The sequence below is a fragment of the Orcinus orca genome, chromosome 5 (assembly GCF_937001465.1).
Source record: "Orcinus orca chromosome 5, mOrcOrc1.1, whole genome shotgun sequence".
In the NCBI taxonomy this organism is placed as follows: domain Eukaryota; kingdom Metazoa; phylum Chordata; class Mammalia; order Artiodactyla; family Delphinidae; genus Orcinus; species Orcinus orca.
The window spans coordinates 10,583,602-10,598,832 of NC_064563.1; positions in this window are offsets into that span (position 1 = coordinate 10,583,602).

The window sequence follows — 15,231 nt, forward strand, 5'->3', positions numbered from 1 at the left end:
CTGACACTGCCATGTGAACAAACCAGAGATAGCTTGCTGAATCATTATCACACAGATCACAACTGAGTCTGCGGGTCAATCCCAGCTGAGGCCTCAGAGGTGAGAGAGAATCTATACAAGATCAACAAAGCCAGCTAGGTGACCTGCAGTGGATGGCAGATCAAGAAGGAGTCCTGCTGAGGTCAGACTTAACCAGATGAGCCCAGCTAACTGCCAACCCACAGAATCAGGAACTGAATACATAGTCAATGTTTTAAGTCACCAAGTTTTAAGATGGTCCATTACACAGAAATAACTAGTACCCCTACCATATCAAAATCTGTTAGGATGAGGCTTAAATTATTTTTAAGTCCCATAAATGATCTGAGAGGGGGAACCCATCTTAGAATTGCCAAGACAAAAATATTTTTGGAGGACCAATATGGCAAACTATTAGGATCTTATAGCAGAACTATCTCAAAGATATAATCAAAATAAATGGAGACAAAGACCTTCACAATCCCTGATTAATTACATGGTAGGCTGTTTCTGAAATGGTCCCTGGGTGATCCCCAACTTGCCTTCCAGGTCTCCTACTAGATTGTCATCACGGTGTCATCTGGGTCTGCTGCCTCATCTGAAGGTTCAGCACAGGAAGAATCAGCTTCCACATTATTGTTGACAGGATCTGGTTCTCAAGGGATGTTGGACTGAGGTCCTCAGTTCCTTGCTGGCTGTTGGCCAGAGGCTGCCCTCAGGTCTTTTCCATGTGAACCCCTCAGTAAGACAGCTGACAATGCGGTCGTCTGCTTCTTCAGAGCAAGCACTCAGAAAGACACAGAGAGAGAGAGTGTACAAGCAAGATGGAAGTCACAGACTTTTATAACCTAACCTTGAAATTGATATGTCATCACTTGTGCCATATGCTGTACACTACAAGCAAGTTACTAGGTCAAGCTCAGGCATAAGGGGAGGGAATTACACAAGGGTGTGGACACCAGGATTTGGGGATCCTTGGGAACCACTTTAGAAGCAGCCTACCACCTAACTAAATTCTAGGAAATTGTGAAGAGGTGGGATTTGTAATCAGAAACTTATTCATCCAATTTCAAAATGCTAGCCCTCAGGAACCAACTCTTGAAACTTGAAGGAGGTCATTTTTTTAAATACAAATTATGCAGTGCTTTTATGGTCCCAAAAGAATAACAAAGGGTGAAACTATAAATAAGTTTTAAAAGGTTTAAGAAAATTCTCAGATGCTGACTCTATAATGGAATATTAAAGGGGTGTAAGGAATGTGTGCAGTGGATTCCTAAAGTTTTCAGAGTAATGTCAAAAAAGACAACCTTAGCTCCCTACACAACGTCCCTCAGAGGCAGGCAAGATGGACCATTGGCCTAATCTGTTGTGGCATTTCTTATATACTTATGCACAACACTATGTGGGAATGCAATAAAAATTTAAACAAGGTACTAAAGTTCAACAAAATGGGAGGATGGAGCTTTTGAAAAATGGAGACATGACATTCCTACATGGTATGTCAGACAGCTGATATGCCTGTGCTCTTTTATATTAGTTCATCCAGAAGTTCATCTAAATCAAGATTCAAAAACCATGTCTTATTTCCTCACAGAATTAGAGAGAATAAAACAGTGTTTTGTAGAATATTACTGTTAGAGAGAGATGGAAAATATCTGACTCCATATGACAGGGCTCACTTTTATACCTACATTATGCTCAAATGTTTAAAATGGCAAAGTCATCTATTTTGCCCTCAGGCAATGTCTAAGGAGATATTTTAGGAATACACTTGGGGTTTGGGGGGATTTGTTGTCCTCAAGTTTTTAAAGAGAAGAATGAGGATGGGTGTATTGAAGTCTTATGCTTTACAATCCACATAGTAGGGCAAATAAGTGTTCAGAAGGTAAACATCCCTCAGTGAAAAGAATGAATTTAAAAGTTTCCACATAAGTAGAGTCAGATATTGTGACCTTGTAAGCGTGGTAGCTTCTGCCAGTCAACCGGAATTCACTTTAAGCCTTAAACATGTAAGTCACATTGAGAGGGTTATGCATTTCACAAGTGGATTTATATATAAATACTTTTGCTGGCTCCAGTTCAACACAACAAAAGAAGTCAAACATTAGTCTGTATTTGTATTTCTTTGCTGAAGTGTTTTGACATAAACGGCACACAATCCTAGCTGGAGAGCAGCAGGCAGTTTGGAACTAACTGTTCCTCACACTTGCATTCTTTGTGATATGAAAATTTTTTTTTCTACTTAGAAAATTAGAAAGCTTATGAGTAAAAAGTTTGCTCTAACTTCAGAGAAGAGTTGTTTAAAACAGCATAGCATTTCTGGAAACTTCCAGCTTCACACAAAATTCACTTCCTACAATGTCTCAGAGTGCCCTTAAGTATCAATTCCCAAATTCCAATACACAACATGTACCTTTCTAAGACAGAAAGTAATACCTATTATATCTAGAATTCGCTCAGAACATGCTTCTATTTTTTAAACTTAATTCAGTTCTTCCAATGCAGAAAAAAGTCATTTAGTTGAAAGCACTGTATATCCACGTTACACTGCAAAACTGTTGGAGACACTTATGGGAAAGAATATTTTGAGAAATTTTCATAGTCAATATGTCTATATGGAGTTAGAAAAAAACTCTCTAGAGATCATCTGTATCAGTCATTTATTCACACAATAATGCTGAGTAACAAACCACCCTAAAGTTCATGGACTTGAAGCAGCAATCATTTGTTCTCACACCCAGCAGCAGGGTGGCTGCTCTGTGGCTGAGCTGGGTAGGACTATAGACTCCAGGCTGCAGGTTCAGTTCAGATCAACTCCAGGTGGATCAGCAATTGTCAGGGGCAGGTTGTCCTCATTTCTCATTCTGGAACTCAGGCTGAAGCAACAGTGGCTGCATGAGGCGTGTTGTCCTCCCTGAGGATCACAAGTGCAAAAAGGTAAACCCAGTCCCACAAGCACGTACAAAGCCTCTGCTGGTCTCATGTGTCTTAACATCCCTTTGGCCAAAACAACTTACACAATCAAGTCCAAAGTCCAGGGTTGGGGAATCATACTCTGCCACAATGAGGTCATGGCAGTAAATCATCCTTCCATACTTTCATTACTAGGTGTTACTGCCAACCTGAAATAGTCAATGAAGGAGCTCTGCCTTCCTCTATATTGAGTATCAGATTATTGTTATATTAAAAATGAAGAATCCAGGGAGTTCCCTCGTGGTCCCGTGGTTAGGACTGGGCACTTTCACTGCTGTGGCTGGGTTCAATCCCTGATCAGGGAGCTAAGATCCTGAAAGCCACATGGTGCAGCCAAAAAAAAAAAAAGAAGAAGAAGAATCCAGAGGGATTACTTTTCCTAAAAATTTTTATGCTTCATTGGAAATGTAATAGGGAAGAACAAATCTGACTCCATATTGGATCTGTTTCTTCTACTTTAAACTTTGTGTTCTGTTGCTTTTACAACAAGTTACAAATGTTGCCTATAGCCCTTCTTGAGGCTCTGACCTTTAAAGGTATAACACTTTTCCATTCATTTAGAGAGAAAAAGTTGTAGAACAGAGAATAACATTGTCTTGTTGGAGGTTTATAGGAACATTGTGACCAGACAGCTGCAAGAACAAAGGATTCTGACATCAAGAAGTTTGAAACAACCAACCACACCTCCTCCCCTTTTAGTATAAAAGAAGCCTGACTTCTAACTCCAGGAAGATGGTTCTTTGGGGCACAAGTCCACCATCATCTCTGTCTGCTGGCTTTCCAAATAAACTCACCATTCCTTGCCCCAACACTTCTTCTCTCAATTTATTGGCCTGTCATGTGGCAAGCAGTATAAGCTTGGATTTGGTAACAGAAATCTGCATACAAAGAGCAATTCTATGCTTTATAAATGGCCATGGTTATGAGTTTTATACCAAATATGAATACATGACTATATAATTCATGTGTAAAGATATAGATTAAGTCTAGAATTACATTTGTATTTAGATATCTAACTCGTTTAGTATTTGCTCTCTTTTCTGAGTAGTTTAGTTGGAAGTCAACAGGGCTGTAGCCCACACTTTATTAAGTTCTTAAAAGTAGCAAATTCTTCCAAAGAAGGTAAATTTTAAATAAAACAAGTGGAAAATAAGCTAAAATAAATGCTAAAATTTAAATTGCATTTCGCATGTTGGTTCACAAAGTGGTCTCCCATGCACAGAGGGCAGGGAGAGACCAAAAGAAGAGGTGACCACTCCAGGTGGTAGGTGGCAAGTTGAATACTCAAGGGAACTTACATATGAGGCTTGTCTTGGGTGCCAAAAGATGAGTGGAACTTCACACCCACCCACAAGAATCTTAAAGTTTATATAGAAGGTTCAGTCATACCCAGGTGGTCTCCAAACCACACTGCTCTCTCAAGGTTTCGTCCTTGAAAACAGCTCCAGTTGTGGGGACAGTGGGCAGAACATACATTCCAAGAAGAGGAAGGGGGTGAGGGGCTTCTGATTGTCCAGGGCCAGCTCGTGGGTCAACCGGTGGTCATGTCCTCTTGATGACCTCCTCTAACATTGCCAAAAAAAACAATGACATTTTAGTCCGCTAAACCAGAGAAACTTCCATTTTTCCTGTCAGTTTGAGGCTTTATATGACAACCTCAAGTCAAAATGGCCCAACTCTTGTACACTCTTCCTCCAGAGTCTTGCATGGGCTGAACTCCAGTGACCTGATTAAAGTTTTCTTAGTCCAGGATGTGCTCGTTTCTAAAGCAAATAGATGTATGAGGTTGATACTACAGCAACCTTGCTTTCTCTGGAGAAAGTTCTAAGAAAGAAAGTTTATCTATGGCAGTATCTGTTCTCTGATGGAGCATAAAGAATGATAGATGTATATGTATAACTGGATCACTTTGCTGTACAGCAGAAACTAACACAACATTGTAAGTCAACTATACTTCAATTGTAAAATAAAAGAATGATAGAAAAACACTCATTTCCAGTTATTCTGTATAAACCCTCTCACAGTTGGTTTTGGGTGCAATCATGTGTTCCTTCAATAGAAGTTTAGTATAGGGGTTTTGTCTCTTATAGACTATGTCCATTTAAGAGCAGAAAATAATTTTATCTGTGTACATTTTTTTTCTCTTTATCCATAATTTAACTACAATTTTCTTGGGGTCAAGGATGGTTCTCTTTGCATCCCTGAAAACATCTTCCACCATGTCTTGTATTTAGGAAGCATTTGATGAATCTGCCCAAATGAATTGAATCATTAGATTCCACCTTTTATAAATCCATTGGCTTAAAGGAATATTTACTAGTCTGTTGGGGAAGACAATGATTGCTCTTGACAGCAGTAGGTAAATTATGAAAAATGAGGAGAATCACCAGAATGAAATACCAAACTATGAGTCAAATATATTTGGGCTCCAACGAAAATGGCCAGGAGAAACTGTCCTGGCTTCATGGGAAACCACTGGGCCTGGATTTCATCTCCTGTCTTGAAAGAGAATCTTCATTTCCACAAACGTGTTTTGGCTGGAGCATGAAGGAGAGTGTCCAAACATTAGGCTCAACAAAACTGCTGGTTGTAAATAATTTTATCCATGTAGTCAAAGAATAATTGTGAAAGATAGAAAATTAAAATGTAGCATGGAAGCTATCTAGAATACAAGCCTTTTGCCTTCAGAAAAGAGCTCAACAAAATTCTTTGGGGAACTGAGACTATGATGTGATTTTTATGTAGCAATAACCCATTTAAACCAGCGTTCCTGGCTCACTTTCAGAAGTTCAAAAGTAATCGTTTCAACACAATCTTACATGGTTAAAGACACATACCACCATATACTAATATTTTTTAATTTTTTTAAAACAGAGAAGCACTAAAACAATTATATAACAAAGATTATTATTCCATTTCTTAACAAACAATTATGATTTAAACTGATGTTAAGTAAGCTTTTATATATAGAATGGGTAAACAACAATGTCTTACTGTATAGCACAGAGAACTATATTCAGTATCCTATGATAAACCATAATGGAAAAGAATATTTTTAAAAAGAATGTATACATATGTATATATGTATAACTGAATCACTTTGATGGACAGCAGTAATTAATAAAACATTGTAAATCAACTACACTTCAATAAAAAACAATAATAATAATTACACTGATGTTAAGTTCTTCCTCTCAGTATAAGTTCCTTGACCATCAAGCACTTGGATCCCCACTTCTCACATAAAATTATCTGATTAATACTTTTTTCTTCCCTGATGCCCATAACCACCAGTACCCACTGACTGATTAAATAAGCATTTGCTCTCGACCACATGATTGATTCTCTAATTTCCTGGAATCCTAGGCAAAAGAATAATTTTTTAAGACTTTTTATTACAGAGAATTTTAGACATACACAAAAGTACACTCAAATCATTTGTGTAGGGTAAGGAGTCTCTGATAAGGAGATTCCCCTTGATTTCACAGTCTTCCTTAATAGATCTGCGAGTCCATCCTTAATCCAGCACCCCATCCTCCTTTGTCTCCAACCTTGCTCTTTGTTACAATTCCAAGGGGCATAGAAACAAATGATGCCCTGCCTCCTCCCAACTCCAATCTGGAATATTTCTTTCTGAACCATTCCTCACCCATCCTCACACACAACTCAATCTCTCTTAATCCCATGAGGAGTTTTAGAAAATGAAAAGCAGCTCCATTTATTCGTTCAATCATTCATTTATCAGCTATTTATGATTATGTGCCAGGAAGTACAATAGATAGTAGGGTTCTACACAGAAGTTGGGCATGATTTCCATCCCCCGTGGAGCTGATAGGCTAATGAGGAAGAATAAAAAGTAGACAATTACAGTAAAGTGTGATAAGTGCTATGGTGGGGACACGAGGCTTATTCTTGAAGTAGGGAGGAGGAGTTTCACCAGACAGGGGGAGGGGTTGGGTGGGCAGGGAGGATCGTTTGGAAGAAGTAACATCTAAGCAAAAATCTAAAGGATGATTAGCAACTAACCAGGCAAAGATACAAGGGGAAAGCATTCAAGGTAGACAGAATAGCACATACAAAGCCCCAGACATATGAGAGCTTAGTACTTTTGGAAAAATCAAAGTTCAATATGGCTAGAGTATAGACTCAGCATGAGGAGGGGGACTGGGAGGAGAAAATAAAGGAATACATGAGGCTGGAAGATCACCAAGGACTAGTTTTTGCAACACCTTTTATTTCAAGCGAAGGGAGTTTGGATTTTATCTTGAGGGTGATGGGTACCACTGATGAATAACAAACACTGTGAAATAACTAGATTTGATTCAGTATTCACTCTTGCCACATGTGAAGATCAGATTGAGCAGGAAAATAGGAGGAGAGAAGAAGAGCAACAGGGAGACTTGTCAGAGGCTGTAGCAGTAATATAGGTGAGAGATGGTGGTGGGTTTCTCTGGGATGGACGGAGTGGAGATGGAGAGAGGTAGGAGGGTTCAAGGAGCACTGTGGGAGGGGAGGACAATGAGATTTACTGAATGGTTGGTTCTGGGAAGAAAAAGAAAAACCATTATGATACTCAGAATCGTTTTTGACCAAGAAGGTTGACGGTGGTGCCATTTGCCAAGATAAAAAGTCCACGTTGAGTCTAAGGTCCCTGGGGTGTGTCAGTGGCTACACTGGGGCTCGGATGAACAAGACCAAATTGGACACACAGAAATCATCATGGAAGTTGATGGTCATTTGCCCTGTTATTTTAATGTGCCCCCTAGTTGGACATTTGCCCCTTTAGCATAGACCACCAACCTGGTGAAGGGAAAAAGGATCTGGGTTAGGAACCTGGAGACATGGGTTCTGTCCAAGTTCTGCCACCCAGAGTTCTGTGGCCCTGAGGAGATCCCTTTCAGTCTCTGAGTTTCATGATCTGCAGAATAATAAGATTGAAATCACCCCCAAGCTCCTTTTCAGTCCCAATATTCTATGGTATGGTTCCAGTTCATCTGTTCCCTGTTTATTAAAGTTTACTCTTTAAAATAAACCATTATTAAGACATTGAACAAGAAACGTCTTAGGCAGTGAAACTCCCCTTTTCTTTAATATCAGAAATACTTTAAAAATCTTTTTGATAGTAAAAAAAAAAGCGTCCTGGGTTGTTATTAAGGCTGTTTGTCTCTGTTATTCTACCAGATATCAGGAGCTTCGCTATTTCGTTTTTCTGGCTGTCTAGTACAGCTATTCATAACAGTCCCTGAAATTTAAATACCCCAATTTTCTTATAAACCAGAAAACATCAATAAGTGCTCAACTTTGAAATTATCCTACTATCTATTTTCTAGCATTATTGTGAGTTATAAAAAAAAAGAAAAGAAATACAGTTTCCAACTTGCTTCATTTCTCCTTCTGGAAGAACTATACACCAGGTCTCATTTCTTGACAGTAATTTCCTTTGTTATTGTGAGCCCCTTGTAGAAAATATATCTGAAATAGCTTTGGAGACTGTTTCCTTTCACTGTGACAAGGCCAGCAGTAGCAACCCAAGTCAACATGGGAGTGAGATCAAGCAAATTCACTCTTGAGTCTCATTTAGACACCAGGTCGGTATATCTGACACCTTCTTTATATTTTCACTGCCCAGTCTCCCTGCCACCTGAATGCAGTGGCACAATGCCTGGCACATGGCAGTAACAAGAACTGCTGTTCCTTAGTCCTTTGTAATGCCCAGCACTGTGCTAGGAGCCTATCATACCCATCTCAGTCAGTTTTCACATCAATCCTGTGAGGTGGGTTTTATTATTATCCCCATTGTACAGATGAGGAGATTAGGGCTCAGAGAGTAACTTGCCCAATGTCCCTTCACAGGTGAAAGGATGCTGAGACTGGGGCTCAACCCCAAGCCATCCAATGTTGGCGTCTGAGCCATAACTGTTAGAGCAGGCAGGTAGCTAGATATGAGCAGAGAAATGGGGGCAGGGGCCAGGGGGCAGGAAATCATGCATCTTGTAAACAATGGGGTTCCTTGGGCAGACAAAGAAAAGCAGGAACCACCAGACTGACAGGAAACCACACATGTGGGGGTGATAGCTGTCCTGGAGACACAGGAAGGTGGGAAAAGGCAGGAATCTCTGGCAATAGGTGCGAAGCTATTTCATTCCGTCCTGAGGAGCTGAGGCCAGCATGGTGTAAGGTGATAGCCTTGAAGAATAAGTGCTCAAAGACGGCATCTTTGTCCTCTCGCAGACTCTGAAGCCTAAACTACACCCAGTCAGCAATCTGAGCATCAGCTTCTCCAAACACACACACATCAATCAATAGGATATCTTGAGAGGGAAGAAACCACTGTTTTCTCTCTTTCATGCGCTATCAAGCTTCTGTGAATGACAGGCTTTTGGTCGCTCCTTAGCTCTTTCTAATAAGTTGAAACCCCAAGGCTGCTGATTTGTGATTATATAAACATATATACTTTTTCAAGATATACATTTTCTCAAGTCTAAATAAATAGCGTATATGCACTTTGTAATTGGCTTTTATCAGGAGTCACTCCTCTTTTAAAAAACAGTCTGGGCTTTGTTGTTCTCCTTCAAAGTCCTTTTTAAAGAAGAAAAAAAATTGTATTAAAGGTACAGTAAGCTTTAGTGTCCTCGATTGTTCTCTTCCAAGAAACCCATTTTAAATGTTTGATTCCCCACCCCACAAATTGTAGAAAGGAACAGAGTGGATATTATTCTTTAAATCTAAGTTTAAACAGCTTAATGAGTGCAGCCAATTGAACTAAATCATAATTGCTAAACAGGATTAAGTTTACAACAGTCTCGTGAAAGTCTTCGAAAAAGCACAACACAAAAATAGACCCAAACAACGGATACGCATTTGTATGTAGCTGCAGTTCCGGGAGTCCTTTCTCTCAAATGCCGGTGTTATGAATCAGTGCGCGTAAAACAGTAACCTTCCTGGTCCCGCGTTCTCACTTGATCCGTATTATTTATGTTCCACACTCTAGTATGTAACTGGCAAACATTTTCAAATAGTAAGGCTCATATGCCACCAGTGGTGATGTAAAATCAGGCTTTCTCCTGCATTTAGGAAATTAGGGCGATCCCACCCCGCTGTACTCATTGGAACGCCCTTTGTACTACACAATTTATCTTCAGACTAATGGATTTTATGCAGGTGATCAAAAGTTGTGGGCTGACTTCTCGACTCAATTAGCTAAATTATTTCTTGCCATTTCAAATCATAGCCTAAGGCTCCACAAGGCAGCAATTGAAAAAAAAGAAGAAAAAAATTGAAAAGTGGGGCCATTCATGCTCAGACATCAGACCTGAAGTAAAGAGAAGCCCAAGCCCTAAGATCCAAAACCAACCTGGTCTTCAGTTGTGTAAGCCCATCCCCCACCCCCCCAAGCCCCGCTATTTCCTTGCACTCACTCTTGGGTTTTTCATCCAGCCCTGAGTTAGAGCGAACACTTTGGGGCAAAGGTTTCTCAACAAGCCTTTATCAGAACACTATTCTGCTAGATGCTCAGGAAAAGGGGGCTCTGTGGTCTCATAAGTTTGGGAAATGTGCATTTCACAAAGCTCAACAGCATATTAAAAGCTCCCAAAGTCCTACAGAAACTTTTAGCTTAGCTGAGTTACCCTCGCTGAGCCCCCGTTTCCCAAAATTAAGAGGCCACAGAATCTCATTTTCAACATAATATTCCGTGGAACCAATGTTCTGCCAGGATTCACTTTGGGAAACCCAAATTTAGAACTCCAAATTGGCTCTCTGCTTACATTTTTTCTAATTTAAGTTGGACAATACATTATAAATAATCCACTGTGCCTTTCTGGAAAGTGCCTTAACCTCCAGGGTTTTGTGGATGTGTGAGTTTTTATGTAAATCGGAATTTCTTTTGGTGCTTAAGCAACTTGATAATTAAGGGTCTGAAGCATGCATTCTCTGTCACCTTCCTCCACAGTGAAAGGTTTTCAGAATGTATCCTGGTGACCTGTTCCCTGTAACTTTTACAAATGCTTCATTTTCCCCAATACTAAACCAAACCTCACTTGACAGTCTCTGCTTGACGAGTATTAAGGCAGCCAAGTGAACTGTTTAATACTCACTCTCAATCTGTTGAATCCAGTTCCAGGGCCTCTGCAGCAAAGACACTTGATTCATTACTAAGCCTCATAGGTCTGATTCCCTCGCTACAGTCAAGTAACATCCTCTGATCATAAGGTCCCCTGTGATCGACCAGCCTCAGTGCCGCACACCCTCACCTCCCCTGATTCAGAAAGCTACAAACATGCCCCCATCATCCCATCAATGGGATTCAGCTAGGACCTAGCGTAACAAAGTCTTAGCTCCAAAATGCTAAGTTTTGCCAGAGCATATGGGGTTATAAAAGCAAATGTGTATTCCACATAATATTGTGTCACAATTATCAGGCACATTTTTTAAAAAGCAACACCCACAGGTCTGAACAACTTCAGTTTTATGCAAATTCTGCAAGCACTAAGACGTGCTTATTTGTCACTTTTTTGTTGTATCAGCACAGCAGCCCAGGGAGGAATCGTGTCTCACTGTGCTTCGCCATTATGAGCGTCTACCTTTGCAAATACTCTCCCCACTTGCTAAAGGAACTTCTGGCGCGGCGCAAGAGTTCTCTGTTCACATCCTTATTTTGTGCTGGCAGAGAGGAGCTTCTGTGAGTACAATGATGCAACTCAATGCTCCTTGGGAATTCAATATGCTGTACCATGGATGCCCAACCCCACACGCTTTTTATAATCATAGCCATCATCTTTTTATTATGTCTTGGACTTGAGGAGGCCTGAAAGCAGATGTAACTCATGATGACCTGACTTCAATGGGAGAATGAACCAGGTGGCTAATTGTCTCTAAAACAAATACACTGATAATTAGCAGGAGAGCACAATGCAACAGAAGCCTAACCACCAACCTTTATTTAAGTTAAGCAAATGGGTCAGCAAATGATGCAGCTGCACCGCACTTTGACAAGTTAATAAGAGAGCCATACTTCATCCCGGCAGCCGCACTAGCCAAAGCATGCCCTAAGGACTTGGTATCAACAATGCTGAAACTGTAAACTTGGGAAATTGTCAACGCTCACAACGAAAACCCCCTGTCTGAGTACTTTGTGGAGCCAGGGTTTAAGGTGCTAGATTTTCTCACCTACGGAATGCTGGGGTCAAAGCCGAGACAATAGGAAGATGTTGAGATCTCACCCCTACACACTGGAAGTGCTAATAATTGCGGCTCTCTCTGAGGGTTGATTTAACGACAGCATCGTTGCAGATTTCATTTTTCTAGGTTGTAGATTACTCTGCTTGGATTGACTGACACCTAGATCAGGGTTCAGCACGTTATTTCTGTAAAGGGCCAAAGAGTAAATACTATAAGTTTTGCAGGCCTTATGGTCTCAGTTGAAATTACTTGGTTCTGCCATTTTAGCATTAAGCAGCCTTAGATAAGTCATAAATAAATTAGTCTAGCTGTATTCCAATAAAACTTTATTTATGGACACAAATTAAATTCTATATACTTTTCACTTCAAGAACTATTCTTCTTGTTTTGATTTTTTTCAAGTATTTACAAATATAGGAAAAATTCTTGGTTTATGGACCATACAAAAACAGGCTGGGGACTTCCCTGGTGGTCCAGTGGTTAAGACTTTGCCTTCCAATGCAGGGGGTGTGGGTTCGATTCCTGGTTGGGGAGCCAAGATCCCACATGTCTCGCAGCCAAAAACCAAAACATAAAACAGAAGAAATATTGTAACAAATTCAATAAAGACTTTAAAAATGGTCAACATCAATCTCCAAAATATACAAGCAGCTCAATATCAAAAAAACAAACAATCCAATCCAAAAATGGGCAGAAGACCTAAATAGACATTTCTCCAAGGAAGATCTACAGATTGCCAGCAAACACATGAAAGGATGCTCAACATCACTAATCATTAGAGAAATGCAAATCAAAACTACAATGAGGTATCACCTCACACCAGTCAGAATGGCCATCATCAAACAATCTGCAAACAATAAATGCTGGAGAGGGTGTGGAGAAAAGGGAACCCTCTTGCACTGTTGGTGGGAATGTAAATTGATACAGCCACTATGGAGAACAGTATGGAGGTTCCTTAAAAAACTACAAATAGAACTACCATATGACCCAGCAATCCCACTACTGGGCATATACCCTGAGAAAACCGTAATTCAAAAAGTGTCTTGTACCACAATATTCATTGCAGCTCTATTTACAATAGCAGGACATGGAAGCAACCTAACTGTCCATTGACAGATGAATGGATAAAGTTGTGGCACATATATACAATGGAATATTACTCAGCCATAAAAAGAAATGAAATTGAGTTGTCATGAGGTAGATGAACCTAGAGTCTGTCATACAGAGTGAAGTAAGTCAGAAAGAGAAAAACAAAAACCGTATGCTAACACATATATATGGAATCTAAAAAAAAAATGGTTCTGAAGAAACTAGGGGCAGGACAGGAATAAAGACAAAGACGTAGAGAATGGACTTGAGGACACAGGGAGGGGAAAGGGTAAGATGGGATGAAGTGAGAGAGTGGCATTGACATATATACACTACCAAATGTAAAGTAGATAGCTAGTGGGAAGCAGCCCCATAGCACAGGAAGATCAGCTCTGTGCTTTGTGACCACCTAGAGGGGTGGGATAGGGAGGGTGGGAGGGAGACGCAGGAGGGAGGGGTTATGGGGATATATGTGTACGTATAGCTGATTCACTTTGTTATACAGCAGAAACTAACACAACAATGTAAAGCAATTATACTCCAATAAAGATGCTAAAAAAAAAATGGTCCACATTTTTAAAATCTTAAAAAAAAAAAAAAAAGAAGAAAAACAGGCTGGATTTGACCCATGGGTTAACCCCTGGGTTGGTTGACCCCTGGCTTAGATTAATTAATTGAACTGCAGTTAAGATTTCAGGGATAACATGGGGGTTTACTCTGTGGCTTCCTGTGTATCTCTTTTTTCACTGTACAGGGGAATTCAGTTCTTGAGGGGGCTAGAATCAAGGCCAGGGGATAGGGATATTCAAATTACTTGATCCAATAAATACACATTGATTACCTGCTGCACAAGTCACAGGTCCTGAAGGGCATAGACCCTGAAGGAGGCTATAATTCAGAGTTCTAGTTGGACAGGGATCAGCCTCAAGTCTCAGGCAAAGAGATGCTTCCCTGGATGACTTGTCAATAGGTAATAAAATACACAGATTCTTTAACCCACATACCTCATTTCTGGGAATTTACCCTAAAGAAATAATTTAAATGACATGCACATAAAAAAAGAATGTCTATATGTGTATAACTGAGTCACTTTGCTGTACAGCAGAAGCACAACATTGTAAATCAACTATACTTCAATTTTTAAAAAAAGGAAAAATTGAAATGTATAGAAAAATCAGTATGTTGTGTAACAGGAACAAATATAGTGCTGTAGGTCAAAAATAAACATTTAAAAAGAAAACAAATAAAAAATTTTAAAAAATAGAATTACACGCAAAAATTGGAGAACAGCATCAAGGATACTTGTTGCAGTATTGTTTACAAAAAAAGAAAAAAAGGGAGGCAAGCTAAATGTCAAACAGCAGGAACTTAGTTAAACAATTCATTGTTAATATTCTATACAATGAATTATTATGTAGCTATTAAAAGCGTGGTATGTCAAGTGTAAAATAGATAGCTGGTGGGAAGCAGCCGCATAGCACAGGGAGATCAGCTCGGTGCTCTGTGACCACCTAGAGGGGTGGGATAGGGAAGCTGGGAGGGAGATGCAAGAGGGAGGAGAAATGGGGATATATGTATATGTATAGCTTATTCACTTTGTTATACAGCAGAAGCTAACACACAATTGTGAAGCAATTATACTCCAATAAAGATGTTTTAAAAAAAAAGAGGTGTGGTATGTAAGAACCTGTATTGGCATGGGAGATTTTCCAACTAGAGATGGGAGGCTAGCATATAACAAAACAATAAGACAAAATGGTCTAATTTTTGTTTTTAGACTTGCAGAAAATATCTCAGAGCATATAAACAAGAAGTGGTGTTATTGTCCATCTCTGGAGGGTGGGTTTATGACTGGTTCTTAATTTTTTCTTCCTCTGCATTTTATTTTCAAAATATTTTAAATTAATTCATTCAATGCATATTTAGTCAGCACTAAGTTTTAGGCCCTGGTTTTCTACAGTGGCAATTTTA